The sequence below is a fragment of the Aulonocara sp. 'chitande type north' Nkhata Bay genome, linkage group LG2, assembly GCF_057382095.1.
Source record: "Aulonocara sp. 'chitande type north' Nkhata Bay isolate Kocher_YH1m ecotype deep benthic linkage group LG2, A_spYH_male_GT1.1, whole genome shotgun sequence".
Classification (NCBI taxonomy): Eukaryota; Metazoa; Chordata; class Actinopteri; order Cichliformes; family Cichlidae; genus Aulonocara; species Aulonocara sp. 'chitande type north' Nkhata Bay.
This window is the reverse complement of record NC_141345.1, coordinates 33,023,038-33,031,581: the sequence shown is the minus strand read 5'-3', so window position 1 is coordinate 33,031,581 and position 8,544 is coordinate 33,023,038.

Genomic DNA, 8,544 nt, shown 5'->3' with positions numbered 1-8,544 from the left:
ACTGTGTCTTACAATAAAATTAGTTATGAAGTTGCCTTTGTGGTTTCATTTTTCTTAAATTAGGTCTAAAATTGGACCTAATTTAAGACTGGACTGGACTACTGTAATTCATTATTATCAAGATGTCCTAAAAACTCGCTGAGAAGCCTTCAGCTAATCCAAAATGTTGCAGCAAGAGTCTTGACAGGGACTAGAAAGAGGGAGCATATTTCTCCTGTTTTCGCTTCCCTTCATTGGCTTCCTGTTAAATCCAGAATTCAAAATCCTGCTCCTCACATACAAGGTCTTAAATAATCAGGCCCCATCTTATCTACCATAAGTACCATATCACCCTATTAGAGCACTTCGCTCTCGCACTGCAGGCCTACTTGTTGTTCCTAGAGTATTTAAAAGTAGAATGGGAGGCAGAGCCTTCAGTTTTCAGGCCCCTCTTCTGTGGAACCAGCTTCCAGTTTGGATTCGGGAGACAGACACTATCTCTACTTTCAAGATTAGGCTTAAAACTTTCCTTTATGCTAAAGCATATAGTTAGGGCTGGACCAGGTGACCCTGAATCCTCCCTTAGTTATGCTTAGGGATGGGTATCGTTTAGGTTTTATCCGATACCGGTGCCAAATCGGTACTTTTGAAACGGTGCCGGTGCTCAAACGGTGCTCAAACCGGTGCTTAAAGAATGGAGAACACAAAATTGGTCCAAAAACCTCTCATGTTCAGCTGGTTTTTGTAAAAAGATAACAATGTTAGCCTTTTCTGCAGCTATGGGGCATATATGGTATCACTCTTGGCTGGAAGCAGTGCTTAAACAATGTAAAAAGCACAAACTTTATTCAAAAACCTCTCATGTTTAGCCGTTTCCCTTTTTTTCTTTGGTCATTTTAGCCTTTTTGGCCAGGGTGAAGGGAGTATCTGCCATCAAACAAGAAGACAGCCGCATGTAGCTATGATGATGTTTGCTAGTTCACCTTACATGCATTAATGTGATAACGTGGTTAGCCTACTCAACGTAAATTACACACAAACAACATTAAGCTACTCACGCAGAGAAGAACGGCTGCTGCTGCCATCATCATCCGTCATCATTTCTGCTACACTGGCAGGGCTAGGGGCCAGGACTCTCCTCTTCGTGTTTTTGGGGATGTTGCTAACTCCGGGTCTGATAACAGGCACCACACCGCAGTAGATGTGCTCGGTGTGAGGTCTCGCAGCAAGCTATCAAATACAGCGCATTTCTGGGCTTTAAAAAAAACGCTATGCGTCGCCAGGTGTTTCATCGGATTCGAGGTGTTACCTCCTTTGACAGTATCACAGTATCAGCTTAAAGCACTTGTTGCTGCTGAGTTTGCATATTCTGCTGTGAAGTACAGCCAGACTTTTGACCGCTTCGCCTTGGGCATTTTTAATCTGTAGCTCTGCTCTAAAAGAACGTACGTACCTGGACCCGCCTACTATCCTCGGAAACGTAAAATGATTGGCTAGAAGTGTATCACAGCTCAGGAAAAAAAAGCACCGAAATAAAGCACCGAAATGTGCGCTGCTTTTCGGTCTGGTTACTACCGTTCCCTAGTTATGCTGCAATAGACGTAGGCTGCCGGGGATTCCCATGATGCATTGAGTTTTTCTTTCCAGTCACCTTCCTCACTCACTATGTGTTAACAGACTTCTCTGCATTGAATCATATCTGTTATTAACCTCTGTCTCTCTTCCACAGCATGGCTTTTATCCTGTCTTTCTTCTCTCACCCCAACCGGTTGCAGCAGATGGCCGCCCCTCCCTGAGCCTGGTTCTGCCGGAGGTTTCTTCCTGTTAAAAGGCTGTTTTTCCTTCCCACTGTCGCCAAAGTGCTTATAGACCTTGTTTGGGCAAATAAATAAACTAAGACTGACATTTATAAGTGACGAAATGGCAAAGATGAAGAAAGTGGAAGAAGATTTGGAGGAGATTAAGCATTCACTTAACTCGCTGACGTCTGAAATTGAAAAAGTAAGCAACGAGGTCGATGATGATCGATGATCGACCAAATCAAAGAACTAAAAAACCTGATTAAGGAGAAAGACAAGACAATCCCATTTTTGGAAAGGAAGGTGGACGGTAAGTGATTATTACGGGTCTGGAAACTAAACACAGGAGTTATGCGAGAGTCACCAAGTCTGGGACCGATGCAAGAAGAGGAGAAGACGAGCCCCCGACGGAGGAGCTACAGTCGTTGGAACGGCAGGTTGTGGAATTCTTTTCGAATAAAAAAACTTCCCCTGCATAGAATAATATATCTGCATGCTATACCATTCCTAGAAGGCACACTAATGCTCCTCCAGCAATTGTAGTGAGATTTGAAAACTGTAAACACAAAGTTGACTTGCTGAGGCGGTCCAGCCTTTTGAGAGGAAGCGGAGTATATTTGAATGAACGTCTTACAAAAAGAAATGCAGATATTGCTAGACAAGCTCGCATATTACGGAAGGAGAAAAAGATTCAAGCAACCTGGACCAGGAACTGTAAAGTGATGATTAAACTTAATGGAACACCAGAAGAACCCAAGGTTAAAACGGTTAAGGATCTTGAGGAATTGGACATTTATATGAGATAACATTACCAAGATAGGCAGACGGTTATGACCATGGCTATGAGCTTAAAAACTATTGGTTCATCCTTTACAAGAACAGATGCTACTTCGGGTGGAAAAGGACAAGAGGAAGTTGTAAATTGGACATGGAAGAAGATAAGATCAACAGACTTTAAAATATGTCGATAAATAAATGTGCAATTGTTAAGGATCCCTTTCTTTTTTGAGGTCAATAGATATTCTTAGAATAATTATGGATAATGCTCGACGACTCCGATCATAAACCATATGATTTTGAAGCAGCTATTGACCCTGAAAGGATGTCACATGTGAATATTATACAGAGGAGCAATTCAGGGATAAGGTTGAAATAGCTAATACATTTTCATTAATTCATATTAATTGCAGAAGTCTTTATAGAAGTTTTGCTTCGATTAAAGATTTTCTGTATAGTTTGAGAGGCAAGTTCCAAATAATTGCTCTGTCTGAAACATGGTTAGATGAGACTAGGGGTTGTCATTTTTGTATGGAAGGGTGCGATTTATACTTTGTGAATAGAACTAAGAAGGAGGCAGGAGGGGTGGCACTTTTTGTTAATTGTGATTTGAAATGTAAAAAAGTTGAATATATGTCTGTGGCTATAGACAATTTAATGGAGTCTGTGAGAGTGGAATTGGACATAGAAAGAAGAAGTAATATAATTGTAACGTGTATATATAGGAAACCGGGGTCACAGATTGAGTTATTTACAGAGGTAGTAGAAAACTTATTGAGTAAGGCTAAGGGAAATAAGACTTTATGTTTGTGTGGCGATTACAATATTGATCTTTGTAAAGAGGCAAATGAGAAGGCTGCGTCACATTTTTTTTAAATTATTATTTGGAAAAGGATTTTATCCTTTAAATATAAAGCCGAGTAGAATAATGGATAAATCAGAAACACTAATTGATCATATTTTCATTAATAGCTTGGAGAGTAATATTATGAGTGGCCTCATCATAAATGATATAAGCGATCATCTACCAGTCTTTTTTACTTTTGATTTAAATATGAAAAGAAAGGAAGAAGTTGGTTTCGTGAGTAATAGAAGGTTAAGAAATAATGAGGTAATTAACAAGTTTAGACAAGATCTCATGGAAGTGGACTGGAAGGAGGTTTATGTTTGATGTAAATAAATTATCTTTGAATCTGACAAAAACGAAATTCATGATATTTGGCAATCGTGTCAAGGAGGAAGACGTCATTATGTCCATTAATGGAGAATTGATTGAAAGAGTTACAGAATTTCGCTTTTTGGGTGTAATAGTAGATGAAAATTTGATGTGGAAATCACATATTGAGTATATTAGAAAGAAGATGGTTAAAAACATTTATATTTTGGGAAATGTAAGAGATTTATTAGACTACAAAACAATGCGCATTTTATATTTTTCATTGTTTTTCTCATACTTTAGTTACTGTGTCGAAGTTTGGGGGACTACATATGAGAATACTATAAAACCTCTAAACTTATTACAGAAGAAAGTGATACGAATGATTCATAACATTAAATATAGAGAACATACAAATAAATTATTTAAAAAATCGAAATTTTTAAAATTAGGAGATTTAGTGAAACTACGGACACTATTAATTATGTTTAAGGCTAAAAATAATATTTTGCCTTTTAAGTTAGAAAGAGCATTTTTAATGTGTTCGGGGGGAGAAGACAGCAGAAGAAATTTTTATTTTAAGCATCAGGTAGCTAGGACTACACAAAGATTAATGAGTCCAACGGTTAGGGGTATACGACTGTGGAACTCTCTTCATTATAATTTAAAGAATTGTGTAAATTTACATTGTTTTAAAAAGTGTTACATGTCTAAAACAATAACTCAATATGAAGAATGTGAACGAAATTGGAGTTCATTGAAAAAGGATCCATTATTTTTTTGCCTCATTTATTTTATTTACTTATCTTTTCTCCTTGTTACTATGTGGAGTGGTATATTCTGATTGTAAATTTGTTGTTTGGTTTGAGTTAGGACCGGAGATAAATGTTAATGTTAGTTTGTTCCTTGATTTTTGGTGCCCACTTGCAATATAAGTTGGATTGTAAATAGGGGGCAGGGTTTAATAAGAATATTTTCTTCTTCCTGCTCCTTTTCACACATGGTTGCAGTGCTTTACTGATAGAAAGTGTGGTTGGTTTGTCTGAAAGAACTAACTGTGGAAACTGTTGTACCAAGTGTGAAATAAATAAATAAATGAAATGAAATGAAAGATGGAGTTACAAGTTGAAAAAAAAAAATCTGTGAAAATGGAACCAATTAAAGCGTGGCATATTCAAACCTAGTGGTTACACAACAATAAAAAACTGATTAGATTAAACATGGAATTAGATTAGCACAAGTTTCAACAGGCCCAAAAAGGTTTTTTTCTATTTGACAAATCAATTTATGTCCTTTTTTTTTGGTTAAGGAGATATAACATCTACAAATGTACTGAGTGTGCTGAGAAGATGGAAAGAATACTTTGAGAAAAAGAAGAGGCCAGCTGGAGGACAGTTAATGAATCAGGAAGGGCAGAGGATTTTTAAGGAGAGGGATAAAGCTGATGATACGAAGATATGGGAAAAGCTAGGTTAAGAGGAGAGATGATGATGATGATCAGTGAGTAGCAGTATGACTTCATGCTAAGAAAAAGTGCTACAGATGTGATGTTTGCTCTGAGAATTGACATGGAAATTATGCAGGTCTGTTTCACTGTGTCTTTGTGGATCTAGAGAAAGCATGTAATAGGTTGCCAAGAGAAGATCTGTGATACTGCAGAGAGGAAGTTGGAGTAGCAAAAAAGTATGTGAGTGGGATTGGGATTATATCATGGATCTGCTCTGAGCGCCTTTTTTTTTATTGCAGTGGTGATGGGAGACTTTGACAGATGACAACAGGCAAGAGCCTCTATGGAGTATGATATTCAGAGAGTAGGGCTGCCACAAACGATTATTTTGATAGTCGACTAGTCACCGATTATTTTTGCGATTAGTAGACTAATCAGATCATCATCCATTGGACGTCAAACATACAGCTTATTGCACCAGCAGCATCTGCTCTTATATAACTATCATTAGCTTACAGCTTTAAGTGTTTAAGGTATGTGCTAACTAAAAATAAAGACAAGATGATAGTTTATTAAATTTTAATGAAATTTACAGATTGTTTCAGTGAAGTTTACTAAACTCCTTGCTATCTAAAATATAACAGGACACCGGAGTATATTCTCAAGCGTCTCACACTTCTGATAATCAGCTGTCTGCTTGACGTTTATTCAGCTGAGTAAAAATTATAACTTTAATCTCAGCCAAACTGATTTACTCAGGAACAAATAAAATACAAAAAAAAGCCAAACAATAACATTTTTAAGTTATCTAAGTGACTTATGTATGTTTAACCTGAGTAGCGAAAGACGGCGGTGGGTTTGAAAACGATTTGCCGGGAGTCCGGTGTTCTCACGGGCTCTAGTGAGCCTTGCCCCCGGCTAGCTATCGAGCTAGTGGGTAACAGACATCTCCGAAAACGTCGGAGCGCTTTTGAAAGTATGTGGTGTCTTGATAAACTGAGCAGATATTTGAGGTTTACACAGCTACATTCTCGCCTGAAAATATGATAAACGTTTATTTTGTGACCCAGAAAGAATAATAGGTTCAAGGTTCAAGGTTCTTTATTTGTCACATGCATAGTTATACAAGTATAACACACAGTGAAATGTAGCCTGACACGCTCCTCGACATGTGCAAAAAAAATTGGGGGGGGGGGGTGTAGAGGAAGAACATTATATATATATATATATATATATATGTGTGTGTGTGTGTGTGTGTGTGTGTGTGTGTGTGTGTGTGTGTGTGTGTGTGTGTCGTCAGGTGATACAGGCGCTGCCTAGCCTTTTTGGTCTGGACCTGAATGTGGGCAGCCCATGTCAGGTCTGAGGAGATGTGGACACCAAGATACTTGAAGGACTGCACCCTCTCCACTGGAGCTCCATTGATGATAATGGGCTTGTAGTCTCTGTGCTGACCCCTTCTGAAGTCCACCACCAGCTCCTTGGTCTTGCTGACGTTCAGCTGGAGGTGATTGTCCTGGCACTACGATGCCAGCTTCTTCACTTCATCCATGTAGGCCGTCTCATCGTTGTTGGAGATGGCACCCAACGCCACTGTGTCGTCAGCAAACTTCACAATGGTGTTGGAGCCATGGGTGGCGACACAGTCTGAAGTGTAGAGGGAGTAGAGCAGTGGCGAGAGGACACATCCCTGAGGTGCTCCTGTGTTGATGGTGATGCTGTTGGAGAAGCACCTGCCCACCCTCACCACCTGAGTTCTGCCAGTGAGGAAGTCCAACACCCATGCACACAGACGGCTGTTAAGTCCCAGATCCCTCAGGTTTGTGAACAGTCTGCAGGGCACTATTGTGTTATATATTGTGTTATAATAACAGTAATTTTAAAACTAACTAGCTGCCACCATTGTTGGAAACTGAGCTGGGCTGCGCTATGAATTCTGGGACAGCTTCTTCTTCTTCGGGGTTTAACGGCAGCTGGCATCCTTGTACATGCAGTGCTGCCCTCTTCTGTTTCAGTCCGTTATTACACTCTTAAATCCTACTACTCATTCCTGCATCTTTTGTGATCTTACAAAGCTTCAAACGACTCGTCGACTATTAAATCAGTCGTCGACGATTTTGATAGTCGACGTAATCGTGACTAGTCGACTAATCGTGGCAGCCCTATCAGAGAGCAAGTAAAGGAGAGCATGGAGAGGTGGAGGTCTCTCTAGAGAGAAGATGAACGAAAGTTTAATGCAAGACGTATTAATGAGCGGTAGACAGGTGTAACAGTGACGATCCAAGGAGTTGAGATAGTGAAGGTAGATGAGTTTAAATACCAGTTGAGTTTAAATATCGGTTCAACGATCCAAAGCCACAGACAGCACACAGGAGAGAGAACGAAAAGAGTAAAGAAGCTGTGCATCTGTTGAATGAGATCTTAATGTTTGTTGTACTCATAACGCAAATTCATTTGTATTTTAGGAGCAATGAGGATAGGCAGTCCTCACTGAGAAAAGTTGTAGCATGTTTTTCTAACCATTTCCTCTTAAACTTCAGTGTTTTAAGGTGTAAAACTGCATATCTCAGATGAAATATGAAGAGGTAGCTAAGAGTAATTTGAGCTAGCCATAAAACCTTTCAACCTCAAAATGTTGTTTATGGCACTACAATTTCACTACAATTTAATTAAATACTTTTAAGTAAAATAAATTAGAGTCACAAATTGGAGTGACAAACTCATTCAGTTCAAGATGAAAATATTAAAATATATATATATTTTTAAAGAATATATGTGAGTTTTTAACAAACCCAATGACAATAAGGAAAGCTACTGAATAAAAATGAAGAGAAATGAAGAGATTCATCTTCTAGGAGCGAAAAAAAAAACAAGGCAAAGTTGAGTGAAACAACTAATGACCAAATAATATTAAATAACTAAATTGTCTTACTTGTCTTATTTCTTTTGTTTACCTTGGAATTTAACATTAGTTAGCTTAGCAGCAAAGCAGCATAGTGTGTCCCACTCTGTTGGTTGTGATGTGATGGTGTCAAGTGCAATACATATATTTTTTTTAGTTAGTGTCAGATTATTCACAACATAATGGTAAAGAATGCTGGTTGGAGGGCTCCCCTGTGAATTTTTGCCTAGGGCTCCAACAGACTCTAGAATAGCCACTACATGAATATATCAACAATAGGCATAACAACTCTGTGATATGCAGTACATTGGTATACATAGGGGTTGTTTTTATTCCCAAAACATAAAGGTGTAGATACACATCATTCCTGACAGTGGACCATGTATTCTCAGACCAACTGCATCACTGTGGTATCTCATGAATTCTACAATGCCATCAGCAGGTGTTCTTTGGGTTTTGCTAACCAGGCTGTCAAAAGGTATCC